Raw genomic sequence first — 13,999 nt, 5'->3', positions numbered from 1 at the left:
AACCATCTGAGATGCAGAAACCTTGCACTGATAGCAAGCTGGATGGTCCCTCTCCTCATGAGTTCACAGGATAGGGCATCCGTGGTTTCCATTAGGAATTTCACATTGTGTTTCATCCGACCACACGACCACAGAACAGTTTTCCATTTTTCCTCAGTCCATTATAAATGAGCTTTGACCAGAGAAGATGGCAGCGGTTTTGGAATGTGTTGTTATATGGCTTCTTCTTTGCATGATAGAGCTTTCACATATATTTGTGTGATTTGTTCACACACAATTATTTCTGGAAGTATTCCTGAGCCCATGCAGTGATTTGCGCAATCAAATCATACCAGTGTTTAATCCAGTGTCACTTAGAACCCGTAGATCATGATGGTCGGCCATGTCCCTTGTGCACATGGATTTCTCCAGAATCTCTGAATATTTTGATAGTATGTACTGTAAATGGAAAGCTATTCACAGTCTTTTCAATTTTACATCAAGTATAGTTTTTCTGAAATTGTTCCACGATTTTTAGATGCAGTTGTTCACAGCTTGGGGAACTACTTACCATCTTTGGTTTTGAGAGACTCTGCCTCCCTAAAATGTTCTTTTTATGCACAGCCATGTGACTTTGCTGAAAATTGGACACATCGAATGACAGTTCAGCCGTCCAATCTTGGGCAGGGGTGTGCTGAGCTGTCAGTATGGAGATTGACACCTCAGACATCCAAACAGGGCTGGGGCGTGTGAGGTTTCCTTCATGTGTCTTCTGTTTGGAGTGATTACCTTGCTATTTAGCTGCATGTCTTGATACAATTATTGCCAGTTGTTGCTTCAGCTCAGTGGTGTCTGTTGTTCCTGTGCTCAGGTAGCAGAGAAAGAAAAAAGGGGCTAGGCAAATGTACTGTCAAAAGGACCAAGACCATGTAAACAATAGGTCAGACTAAGCACAGGAACAACAGACACCACTGATCTGAAGCAACAACTGGCAGTAATTGAAGGCAAGGAGGCAGCTAAATAGCAAGGTATTCACCCCAAACAGGATACACATGGAGGAAACCTCACACGCCCCAGCCCTGATTGGATGGCTTTTTGGAACTTTGACCTTGGACTGTGAAATGACTATAGGCCGCTTTACACATAACAACATCGCTAACGACGCACATCCGGCCTCGTTAGCGACGTCATTGCATGTGAAATGCAGGAACGACCGTTAACGATCAAAATTACTCACCTAATCATTGATCGTTGACACGTCGTTTCTTTCCCGATTATCATTGCTGTTGCAGGACGCAGGTTGTTCGTCGTTCCTGCGGCAGCACACATCGCTACGTGTGACACCACAGGAACGAGGAACAACACCTTACCAGCGGCCGCCCGCAATGAGGAAGGAAGAAGGTGGGCGGGATGTTCGTCCCGCTCATCTCCGCCCCTCCGCTTCTACTGGGCGACCGCTTAGTGATGTCGCTGTGACGCCGCATGAACCACCCCCTTAGAAAGGAGGCAGATTGCCGGCCACAGCGACGTCGCTAGGCAGGTAAGTATGTGTGATGGGTGTAAGCGATGTTGTGCGCCACGGGCAGCGATTTGCCCATGACGCACAACCGACGGGGGCGGGTACGCTCGCTAGCGATATCGATAACGATATCACTGCGTGTAAAGTGCCCTTTAGCCTTTGTTTCACTCCTTTGTTTATTGTTAGCCCTCATGGTATCTGACTCCGGACCTCTTGACCACCCAACCTAACAGCCAGCCCGAGATTACTGACTAGCGTCACATCCAACTTCTTGTTTACCCTGTCTCAACTTTTTGGAGGTGTGTTGGTGACATCACTTTCTAAATGAGTTAAATTTTTCAAATGAAAAATTTCTGTTCAACTTCTGATCTGTAAGCTATGTTCTGCTGTGAATAAGAAAAATATGGCTCTGTTAGATTTCCAAATCATTGCATTCTTGTGCATTTTACACAGCATCCAAACTTTTTTACAATTGAGGTTGTGCATCTTTGCTAAAGCCCGGTAGGCAGAGAGCGGTGGGAGACCCTCGAAAACATCCGCAATGGAAATGTAGGAGATTTGTAAGGTGAGCATACTTGCAAGCAGTTTGTAAAAAAAAAATCCATGGGGGATGAACAATCCCTTTAAAGTACCAAGTAACAGGCAAGATGACGCTAAAGGTGGCTTTACACGCTACGATGTCGTTAATGCATTATCGTCGGGGTCACGGTGTTTGTGACGCACATCCGGCGTCATTAAAGAGATCGCAGCGTGTGACAGTTAAGAGCGATCTTAAACGTTCGCAAAAGAGGGCAAAATCGTTTGCCATGGAGAGGTCGTCCTGAAACATAAAATCGTTTTCAGGATGTTAACGATGTTGTTCCTCGTTCCTGTGGCACCACACATCGCTATGCGTGACACCGCAGGAGCGAGGAACATCTCCTTAGGCTGCTTTCACACATCCGGTTTTTTCAGTGCGGCACAATCCGGCTCTTTGCAGAAAAAACGCAACCGTTTTTTTTATTTGCCGCGGGTTGCGTTTTTTCCGCATAGACTTTCATTAGTCCCGGATTGTGCCGCATGGCCTTGTGTTTGGTCCCGTTTTTGCCGGATGCGGCATATTTAGCCCATGCGGCTGCTGGATGGAACGTTGCCTGGCACGTTTTTTTGTCCGGCAAAAAAACCCGCATCGCGCCGCATCCAGCCAATGCGGCGCTTTTTCCAATGCATGCCTATGGACACCAGATGCGGCGCAATGCGGCAAAAACCGCATCCGGCCGCGCATGCGGTTTTTTGCACTGCGCATGCTCAGTAGCATGCCGCAACCGGAAAAAAACAGACGGGCCGCATGTAAAAACTTATGCAATGGATGCGTCCGTTGCATAGGTTTTAGAGCCGGATTTAGCCGCACTGCAAAACCGGATGTGTGAAAGCAGCCTTACCTGTGTCCACCGGCTATGCGGAAAGAAGGAGGTGGGTAGGATGTTTATGTCCCACTCATCTTTGCCCCTCCCTTCTATTGGATGGCTGCCGTGTGATGTCGCTGTGACGCCGCACGACCCGCCCCCTTAGAAAGGAGGCAGTTTGCTGGCCAGAGCGATGTCGCAGAGCAGGTATGTGTGTGTGACGCTGCCATAGCGATAATGTTCGCTACGGCAGCGATCACACAATATCGCACGTACGACGGGGGCGGGTGCTATCGCGCTCGACATCGCTAGCCGCTTAACTGTTTTATCCTTTATAAGATGTATAGTGTTTTTATAATGCTTTTATGATGACTTTGTGATGCTGTTTCTCCCATCGATGCTGATCTGGTTGTAGCTTTAGTTCAACACGAATGTTTCCGTAGGATTTAGTGAATAGATTTAGGAGATTTATACATGGGAGGAATACGGTATAGTGAATGTCTCCGCGCCTCTTGTATGAGTTATCTCCATAATCCACAACATCTGGATAGCACGCCTCATGTACTCTTCTGTTATGTGCTTCGATTTATTAACCTTCAGAAGGAATTAATCATTCATTTTTTATGATTATAATTCCATAATTGCAATGTAAAAAAGAGCTATGTAAATGAAAAATCAAATATAATTACAAAAAAAGGACCCGTGATTAATTGCCGCCAGCTATTTAAAATTTTCATCTAAGAAAAGAGTGGATAATTGCACTTCATTAAAAAGTAAAAAAAAAAAAAAAATAGTTGGAACCATATGAGAAGTTAGGTATAAAGCGCAACTCTGAGCACAATGTATGTTATCAAATATAATTGTTTTATAAGAAAAATAGTGAGAAAATATAATTTTGATCATTTTATAATTAGGTCGAGGGCCATTTACATACGTCATGGTATAGTGCTCTATATTATTCTGTTTTGTACAGAGGCATGAAAGGGCTTATTTTGTGATCTGTGAGGCCTCTACTGTTGCTCCTTTCCCTTTTGATCTCATGCATACAAAGATTTTTTTCTGCCGGATTCTCTACAAAAAATTGTGGTGCCCGACAAAATCTGTACAGCAACACATTGAGGCCACGTAACTCTATACTAAAGGGCGCTTTACACGCAGCGACATCGCTAGCGATGTCGCTGGTGAAAGCCCCCGCCCCCGTCGTTTGTGCATCACAGGCAAATCGCTGCCCGTGGCGCACAATATCGCTAGTACCCGTCACACGGACTTGCCTTCCTAGCGACGTCGCTGTGGGCGGCAAACAGCCTTTTTTCTAAGGGGGGGTTCGTGCGGCGTCACAGCGACGTTACACGGCAGGCGTCTAATCGAAGCGGAGGGGCGGAGAGCAGCCGAAAGAAAGTGACGCCCACCTCGTTGCCGGAGGACGCAGGTATGGTGTTGTTCGTCGTTCCCGGGGTGTCACACGTAGCGATGTGTGCTGCCTCAGGAACGACCAACAACCTGCATCCAAAAGCAGCAACGATATTTTGGAAATGGATAACGTGTCGGCAATCAACGATTTGGTAAGTATTTTGCATATTTAGCGGTCGCTCGTACGTGTAACACGCAACGACGTCGCTAACGAGGCCAGATGTGCGTCACGAATTCCGTGACTCCCAACGACATCTCGTTAGCGATGTCGTTGCATGTAACGGGGCCTTAAGGCTACAAGCTGGTACCACGGATATGACTCTGCAGTGTGCATGGTGTCATGGGTGACAGACAGTCATGTGGTTTCTGGGCAATAGAAGGTCATAGCGTCTAGCTGCATAATATGCTCCCTGACTTTCTATTGTTCCTGCTGTCAGTATTCATTGGTATAGGTACCTTTCCTGCTGGATTTATCTCTCTCCCCTTTGGACCCCGCAGGAGTTCGCCTTCCACCCAGCTGCTGATCATCAGCATTATCTTGGTGCTTAAATACCCCTTTCTTCCTTGGACTGGTGCTGGTGATATTTTCAGTTCATTCAAGCCTTAGTTGCAATCAGGTGGCTCTGTGTTATCGTTGCTGAAAACTTTGCTGAACTTCTACCTGTGTCATCTGATAAGTAATTCATGCATTTTCCCCGTGTGTTCTCTTTGTGTCATCTATATTTGCTTAGTGGGGTTGACGAAGAGCTCATCCCATCCATTCCCTATTTAGGGTCCACCACTAGGGATTCCACGGCTTAGGTATCCCGCTCGGCGCATAGGTGGGGAACCTATCTAGGGTGGTGAGGAACTCCAGGGACCAGCAGTTGGTTTGGTCAGGGGTCACCGTCTTCTCTTTCCCTAGAATCAGGGTTTCCCTTCCCTTTCGCCGTTCACTTGTTACTTCCCCATACCTAGCGTGACACATGGGCCCTCAGAGCAGCACAATGTAGGGAAAGAGACCCTTAGGCTATGTGTGCACGTTGCGTAATTTCATGCATTTACACTGCATATTGCACTGCAATGTAAACGCATGCGACCTGTGTCCCCAGCACAATCTATGAAGACTGTGCATAATCCATCCGCACATTGGGTTTGAGAGTGCAGCGTTTCGGCTGCTGAAATTTTGATCCAAATCGCTGCGCTCAAAAAAAGTAACATATCACTTCTTTTGTGCGCTTTGGATGCTGCTCCCGCTCTGTCTATGGGAGAGGCAGCATCCCGAGCGCATGAAATCGGCATCTATTCTGCAGACACACTGCATTCATAGACAGTGTTTCTGCACTGCCAAATCGCTGCAGATTTTTCAGCATGGACACTACGCAATGTGCGCACATAGCCTTATTCCAGCAATGTGTTACTTACTTTACTGGTTGTTACAGTTTTGTTTAAAAAATGTTTACTCTTCTGCAGATCTGTATGTTCTCTGAATGCTGAGCTCTGTATATAACCCATCCTCTATTACAGACTGGCAGTTTTCTGTTTGACAACTTTCTGCCTATGCACAGTGCAATCAGTGGTGGGGACGTGGTTATAAAGATCTCTTGAATATGTAGGACTACTTGGCAGCAGGTTACTTAGTATCTGTTCATGCCATTCTCTCTAGGAGAAGCATGCAGAAGTGACTGGCATGCCCTTAATGGCGTCTGGGTGCAGCAAGGAATCAAGTAATATCCGTGTCCTGCGGTTTAACACCTTCAGTAACCATGCAGATATTTTCAGCTATGTGTGAATGAGGGTTGAACAGACCGTTTCCTTAAAGGGAACCTATCACAGATTTGTCCCTTATAAGCTGTGGCCACTACCAGTGGGCTCTTATATACTGCATTCTAGAATACTGTATATAAGAGCCCAGGACGATCTATATAACCTAAAAAACCTCTTTATTATACTCACCTAGAGGACGGTCGGATCTAATGGACGTCACTGCTCGCGGGTTCGGAGCCTCCTCTCTACTGCAATCGTCATTCTCCTTCTTCTCAGGCCGTGTGGATGACGCATCCTACTGTACGTCATCCACACAGAGGCTGCCATTGCGCTCCTGTGAAGGCGCTTTTTTATCTGACCTGCTGAGAACAGATCAAAATATTGTAGTGCTCATGTGCAGGCGGTCTTTCACCTTTTTCGCGCCTGCACATTACAGTACTTTGATCTGCCCTCAGGAGGGTAGGTCAAAATGCACCTGCACAGGACCGCAGTGTAGGCCTGTATGGATGACTTGCGGCAGGATGCGTCATCCACACGGGGCTGAGAAAACAGACAGCGGGGATCGCAGCAGAAAGGAGGCGCCGGAGCCGTGAGCAGCTTCGCCCTTCGGACCGCCCCACAGGTGAGTGTAATAAAGGTCTTTTTTACGTTCTACAGAGTGGACTGGGCACTTATATACAGTATTCTAGAATGCTGTATATAACAGCTGACGCCTGGTGGCTGCAGTTTTTAGGGGACAAATCTGGTGACAGATTTCCTTTAAAGAATGTATATAGTCTTGCAATTTGTCAACCTGGTCAGTAGGTTTAATATTGGACTCCTTCTTCCAGTTGGCTATATGGAGATTAACAACAATAGACTGATGCAGTCAATATATTTTGTATAACATTCTCCTGAGCGAATTCTAATCCAGGCAAGGGTGATTTTGAAGGGAGCTGAGGCGGTGAGTTGTGCGATCATCGGTTATAAATGGTGGACCATGTATTATTTACTGTATGTAGAAGTGTTATCTGTCATCGTACAGGAGGAGGATGAGGTGAGCGACATTTCTTATAGTGAATGACGGATCTTGTATTAAGCGTTATCAGTTATTGTACAGAAGGAGGTGAGCTGCGACATTACGTATTGTGAATGGCGGATCCTGTATTAGATGTTATCAGTTATTTTACAAGGGAAGGATGAAGTGAGCGGCGACATCACGTATTGTGAATGGCGGATCTTGTATTAGATGTTATCAGTTATTGTACATGAGGAGGAGGAGGAGGTGAGCTGTGATATCCCCTATTATGAATGGTGTATCCTGCATTTTCTTACCTATATACAAGTGTTAACTGTCTTTGTAATCCTGCCTGTGTTGATAATGAAAAGTTAGTTTTGCAGATCAAGACGTATAAGTCTAGTATGGGGCCTAGTAGCCAGTGTGAAAATAACAAAATAAATTACAAAAAATTAAATTGGTACTCCACAGAGATAAAAAATTCTTTAACTGTCTCTGACCTAATAAACTATAAATGAGATGCACAGTGCTGTTCCTATAGTACAGTGTGAAACTAGAGCCGCTCTTCACTGCTCCCTCTCCCTTCTGGGACATTACATCACACATCAAGGGGTGTGGCCTGCTCCATGCTGTAACAGCCAGCCCATCGATGATAGAGGCTTCCCTGCAGTCCGAGAACAGGGGGTGTGGCCATGCCCCCCACCACGCCCCCTACTCTTGGACTGCAGGGAAGCCTGTATTATCAGGAGGCTTTCTGTTACAGCATGGAGCAGGCCACGCCCCTTGATGTGTGATGTAACGTCCCAGAAGGGAGGGGAAGTACCAAGGAGCAGCTCCAGTGTCACTGAATTACAGGTAGTGTGAGGATATGGAACAGCACTGCGCATCTCATCTTTATAGTTTATGAGGGCAGGGACAGTAAAATAAACTTTTATCTTCTCTATCGTAAAAACCTGATTTAAACTATAGTTTTTTTTTCTGCTGACACATTCCTTGTAATAGTTCAGACTTTCTATGAGCATAGGGATGCGGTTCAATTCATTATCCATCACCGTTAACCTCTCTTTACCATTCTGTATGTGAATTTAATGGGAAAGTACAAGCGCTGCATCTGTAAGTAGAGGGTATAAATGACTTTGTGTCTGCAGGATTAATCTTTCATGCTGTCCCCTGGTTGATCCTTTGCGATTTGAACTCTGTTAAGCTGACCCGTGACAGTCTATCATATTTCAGTAAAAGATATTTGCAAGATACAATTTGCCTCATTAATCTGCTCTTGGATGTAGCGCTTTTATCGATCCGTTCGCTCACACACTGTTTCTCCACCCGTATAAGAAACCTTCGTTAGTTTGTCATTTTCTCGTTATTGGAAGTATCGGGCAGACATCGAGATTTTTTCCGTGCCATTTATCTTGAGAACATCTGTTCAGTAACACCCCGAGCTACCGAAATCCTCTCATGTCAGTTTCATCATTTTATGCCAAGTTGAGAAAAATCTTCTGCTTTTCGTATGAGAACCAATCAATAAGGAATTTATTTTCTCTGCCGAGTTCACACAAGCCAGACATTAAATAAATGGAGGCTGGCGAAACGTTGAAGGCATCTCACAAATGTGACATGTGCTAATAATTTAGTGATTAAAGCGTTGTCTGACGCTCGCGATTTCCTGAAGTGCAGTCACGGTTATCATATACATAACAGCAAGACAATGACTTAAATGCCATCTGTACTCCCGACTGCAAGTTGCAGGTGTCAGTTGTGGGGTGTGCAGCAGCCGAGACTTGTTTAACATCTTAATTAATTCATCTTTCCATAACAGCTTTGCCAGACTGATTTATTTAGAATTAACAAGGGGGCTACAGATGCGGACTGGCATAATAGAGGGGCAACTGTAGGAAAAAACGGAAACTTTACAGTGTAATATCATGGATTGGTTAGAAAGTAGACGCCCCCTGCACATCTAAGCTGGCCACACACCTTGTAGTGCTTGTAGGGTAAACAAGGGGTAAATGGATCCAATGGACCAAAGACACTGATCACTGACCTGAGGAAGCGAACCTGAAAGGCTACTGAGGGGTACTTTGCACGTTGCGACATCGCTACTGCGATCTCGTCGGGGTCAAATCGAAAGTGACGCACATCCGGCGCCAGTATGGACGTCGCAACGTTTAAAGCTAGATGCACCGATAAATAATCGCAAAAGCGTCGTAAATCGGTGATCTGTGTAGTGTCGGTCATTTCCATAATTTCGCGGCAGCGACAGGTATGATGTTGTTCCTCGTTCCTGCGGCAGCACACATCGCTGTGTATCAAGCCGCAGGAGCGAGGAACATCTCCTTACCTACGTCCCGTCTGCAATGAGGAAGGAAGGAGGTGGGCGGCATGTTTACGTCCCGCTCATCTCCGCCCCTCTACTTCTATTGGCCGCCTGCCATGTGACGTCGCTGTGACGCCGCACGACTTGCCCCCTTAGGAAGGACGCAGGTCGCCGGCCAGAGAGACATCGCAGGGCAGGTAAGTGCGTGTGAAGCTGCCGTAGCAATAATGTTCGCTATGGCAGCTATCACAAGATATTGCGACGGGGGCGGGGACTATCGCGCTCGGCATTGCTACAATTGGCTAGCGATGTCGCGGCATGCAAAGTACCCTTGAGTCTTCACTAAAGCCACTGTAGGTGAAGCTAGGCTAACACGCTGGTAGGTAGCTGAAAAGGACAGCCAGCTCCAGGGGTTCATGGTGACCCGGCAGCTGGTGCCACAGAATATACACAAATAGCCTCTGATAGTAGGAGCAGCAGCTGGTATTGTAGGTTCGGCCGAGATGGCTAGTTGCGGCAGCAGTGGCCAAAATGGGTAGTTGCAGCAGAAGTGGCCAGTAACTTACAAGTGGCCGGTGTGGACAATAGCAGCAGCACTAGTAGGTTAGGATAGTTGCAGCAGCAGCGGAGTCGTCATACACTGGAACACAGAAGAGCATCAGCAATACTGCGCAATAACAGTGGTGGCCGCAGAAAGGGACCTGAGATGTAGCAACATTAGAAATACATTTCCCATGCACCTCCCTGAAGTGAAAGGTGCCTTAAATAACGGCTGAGAGGTACTTCCGGGTTACAGTGTACTGGCCTTTTAAGAAAGGGGACGTGTCCGCATGTGCTCCCTAAAGACACTCCCAGAAGACCTGTGTGGAGTGTGTAGACCCAAGGAGTTGGCTGCAGGACCTGGGGACAGGGCAGTCACTGCAGGGCGACGGGAAAAGTGAGGGAGCCGGCGTTCCTGCTGGGGATAAGGGGCAGGACAGTTTGGGGACGCTGGTATAGGCATTGCACACATAAGGTAGCTAGAAAGATAACAACCGAATGCTCTTCTGACTCCCCCATACATGCATTCGAAAATTTTCAATGAGTATAGGGGAGAAAGCTGCTGTCAGACAGCTCTGTCATTGGCATATCGCACCCAAAATCAAAAGAATCGGGCGTTTCAATTTAACCTGCCCAATCCTTCTATCCCCCTGTAAGAATTTGTCAGGACGCCCCATGCATATTAGTCCAGAGTTCCCGAGCCCAAGTCCTCAAGGTCCACGAACAGATCATGTTTTCGGGATTTCTTTAGTATTGTTTAGATGATAATTCCATCACTAGTGCAATACTAAGGAAATCCAGAAAACAAGATCTGTTGGTGGCTCTTGAGGACTGGAGTTGGGAAACACTGCAGACAATTTTCATCTTAAGTGTATGATTAATGCTAACCACTGATCTACTGATAATAATGTGGGTTGGTTGATGAAAGATTCAAGGTCCTGGAAATGGCACTAGACTTCGGTAATCTGAAACCCCCTCCCCATACACAATAGATAGATGCCCGCTGAGAAGAGGGTTTTGCATTAACCAAAGCTGATTCCATTCCATTCTCAGTATCGGTAGGGGTCGTGATCATGAAGCGATGGCATATCCTACCGGTATGGTGCCACAAGGAGAAAAACCCTTAAACTCTATTCAAACTAACATCATGGATTCCATTTATAATGGGCCATGATACTCATAACTGAACTTTTTATGAACGGATCCTTTTGGACCCCATTGACTTATTTTAAGTTCCTTTGGAGGTTTATATGAATAACGCTGTACAGACATATTCTACATCACTGACACAGAAACTGCCGATGTGTGAACAGCACCTTAACATAGTCACATATTTTAGATAAAAGTAGTCTGAGGGTTCCATAACCAATGAATAAAATGGTCATCTGGTGAATGATCGTTGAGCCCTAAACATTTTAGTCTATATTGGCCATTACTGACCTCCAACCTGGCCATATATGTTCAAATGACACCAGATGACTAATCATTAGGGATGATTGAATACCGTACCTCAAATATTCGGCTTCGCGAATATCCGACGAATAGGTCGCCGCATTGCGAATATTCGATGCGCAATGTAAGTCTATGGGAAACCCAAATAGTTCTGAATAGTTGTTATTTGGGTTTCCCATAGACTTACATTGCGCATTGAATAGTCGAATAGCGGCGACGTATTCGGCAAATATTCGCGAAGCCGGATATTTGAGGTATTCGATCATTCCTAGTAATCATCCATCGTTCTGGGAACATTATTTGACCAAAAAATCGTTCATGGATATTAGATCTTTGGTCACACTATCGGACAAAATAATCAGACTCCACTGATTTAACATTAGACGATGGTCAACTAAAATTAACATTTTGATTGATATAATTTATTTTCAATCCCTTTAAAGGGAGCCAACCACCAGGATTTTGCTACATAAAGTAAAGGCAGTGCCATACAGGCACTAGGATGCTATATCCAGGCATACCTTTTGTTGAAAGATGGGATGCATGATTGCTGAAATATCTTTAATTAAAGTTGCAGAAATGCCCTGCACCTTTGAGTGACGTGTGCAGCGGGATGGGCCTTTGTGGGTCGGGGCGTCCGTGTATATTCCTCCTCCTGCATCCTCTATGACATGCATCTTTTTCTTGATACAAATGTTGCACCACGCCGTCATTGCTGATGTTGTTGGTGTAACGGGGTGGGGAGAAAGCTCATATTTCTGCAGACCCACAGGTACGCGGATATGGCTGACTACCAAAAGTCAAATAGAAAAAAGAAAAGGTCGAACACCAAAATTTTCCATAAAAAATTCTTTCTTTACTGAGAAATCACATACATGATAAAATCAAATATGTCCCATGATGTGGACCAAATAAAGACTCCGCCTTATGCGTTTCAGAGATGACTCCTTACTCATAGGCTTGGTGGTGCGTGCGCATTGCCACAGTAAGGTCTTCTTCAATGCTCATGCGTATACCGCAATCTCTGGCACCATTTTATTGAAGACACTGTGGAGAAGACTATGAGTGGCAGTGGCGCGTGGGCAGATGTAAAAAAAAATAAATAAAAATCTGCACACGCGCCAATGCCGCTTATAGCCTTCTCCACAGTGTCTTCAATAAATGGCATCATAGATCACGGTATGCGCATGCTCAGACTCCGGTGCCATTTTAATGAAGACATCATTACTGTGGCAATGCGCACGCGCCACCAAAAGCAGCAATAGCGGCGTGGTGCAATATTTAAATAGAGAAAAGGAGGTGCCCCATAGAGGATGCAGGAGAAGGAATATGCACCGAGGACCTGATCCACAAAGGCCCGCACCACTGCACCCCTAAATCAAAGTGCAGTGCATTTCTGAAAGTTTGATTAAAGATATTTCAGCAATCAAGCATCCGATCTTTCAACAAAAGGTATGCCTGGATTCAGCATCCAAGTGGCACTATGGCACTGCCTCTACTTTACATTACAAAATCCTGGTGGCTGGTTCCCTTTAAGTCTAATGTTGTCCATACATATTGGTAGAAAATGGACCAACATTGACAATTATCTGTCCAAGGGCTCGGTTCCACTTGCGTTTTGCACATTCAAAACATTGGATTGCTCTCACTCTAGTGCAAAACTATGAGGCAGTGTCCATCTGCGATTGATTTGCGTATCGGCATTGGAATGAATCATAGCATGCTGCGTTTGGTATTGGGTCTCAGCTCACGCACCGCAATACAAGTCTATGGGAGCGTGTAAAACATCGCACTGCACTTGCATGTCATCCAACCGCAATGCGACGTACGCAGAGGCAGACAGCGGAGGAGATGGGGAGAAAGTGCTTCCTCCCTCTTCTCCACAGCTATGATACACTCGCAAGATCAGATCACAGTCGCATGACCCTCGGCTCACGCTTGCAGCAGAGGGTGATTAGCATATCGCTTGAAATGCTCTCGCACCAGAAGCTCTGCGCAAGTGGAACAGAGGCCCAGTGGTCATTCTCATGATTACCACATATACATTTCAGGTTACTTCGGGCAGTGACACTGTTCGGTGCAGCCATACATGTCAAATGTCATAAGAGAACAACGCACCAATGATTTTATGTACGTTAGTACAAAAAATCAATATGGTGAAAGCTGGTGGTCAACTTATAGAGCAATCATTTGTTGATCACCTGAAAGACCCATGTACATTACACCAATATCAGTCATTAGGTGAAAAGATCTAACAGGGCCAAGTGGCGTTTGGAGATTATGAAAGCTTATTAATAGGGATGATTGAATACTTCAATTATTCGGCTTCGCAAATATTTTCCGAATACCTCGCTGACTATTTGTGAATATCCAATGCACAATGTAAAGGGTGCTTTACACGCTGCAACATCGCTAATGATATATCGTCGGGTCACGTCGTTAGTGAAGCACATCCGGCACCGTTAGCGACATCGCAGCGTGTGACACCAAAGAGCGATGATCAACGAGCGCAAAAACGTGAAAAATCGTTGCTTGTTGACACGTCGCTCCTTTCCTTAATATCGTTGCTGCTGCAGGTTCGATGTTTTTCGCCGTTCCTGCGGCAGCACACATCTCTCTGTGTGACACCGCAGGAACGACGAAAATCTCCTTAC

General features: G+C 45.7%; 1 protein-coding gene across 3 annotated transcripts in view; it reads left to right on the top strand.

The window, feature by feature from the left end:
• The window catches only part of CCDC148 (coiled-coil domain containing 148), a 214,909-nt gene that overhangs the window by 180,227 nt on the left and 20,683 nt on the right, over positions 1–13,999 (top strand). The window lies entirely within an intron of this gene.

The sequence above is a fragment of the Anomaloglossus baeobatrachus genome, chromosome 7, assembly GCF_048569485.1.
Source record: "Anomaloglossus baeobatrachus isolate aAnoBae1 chromosome 7, aAnoBae1.hap1, whole genome shotgun sequence".
Taxonomy (NCBI): Eukaryota; Metazoa; Chordata; class Amphibia; order Anura; family Aromobatidae; genus Anomaloglossus; species Anomaloglossus baeobatrachus.
Note: the sequence above shows the minus strand (reverse complement) of the source record. Positions and strands in the feature narration are given on the sequence as shown.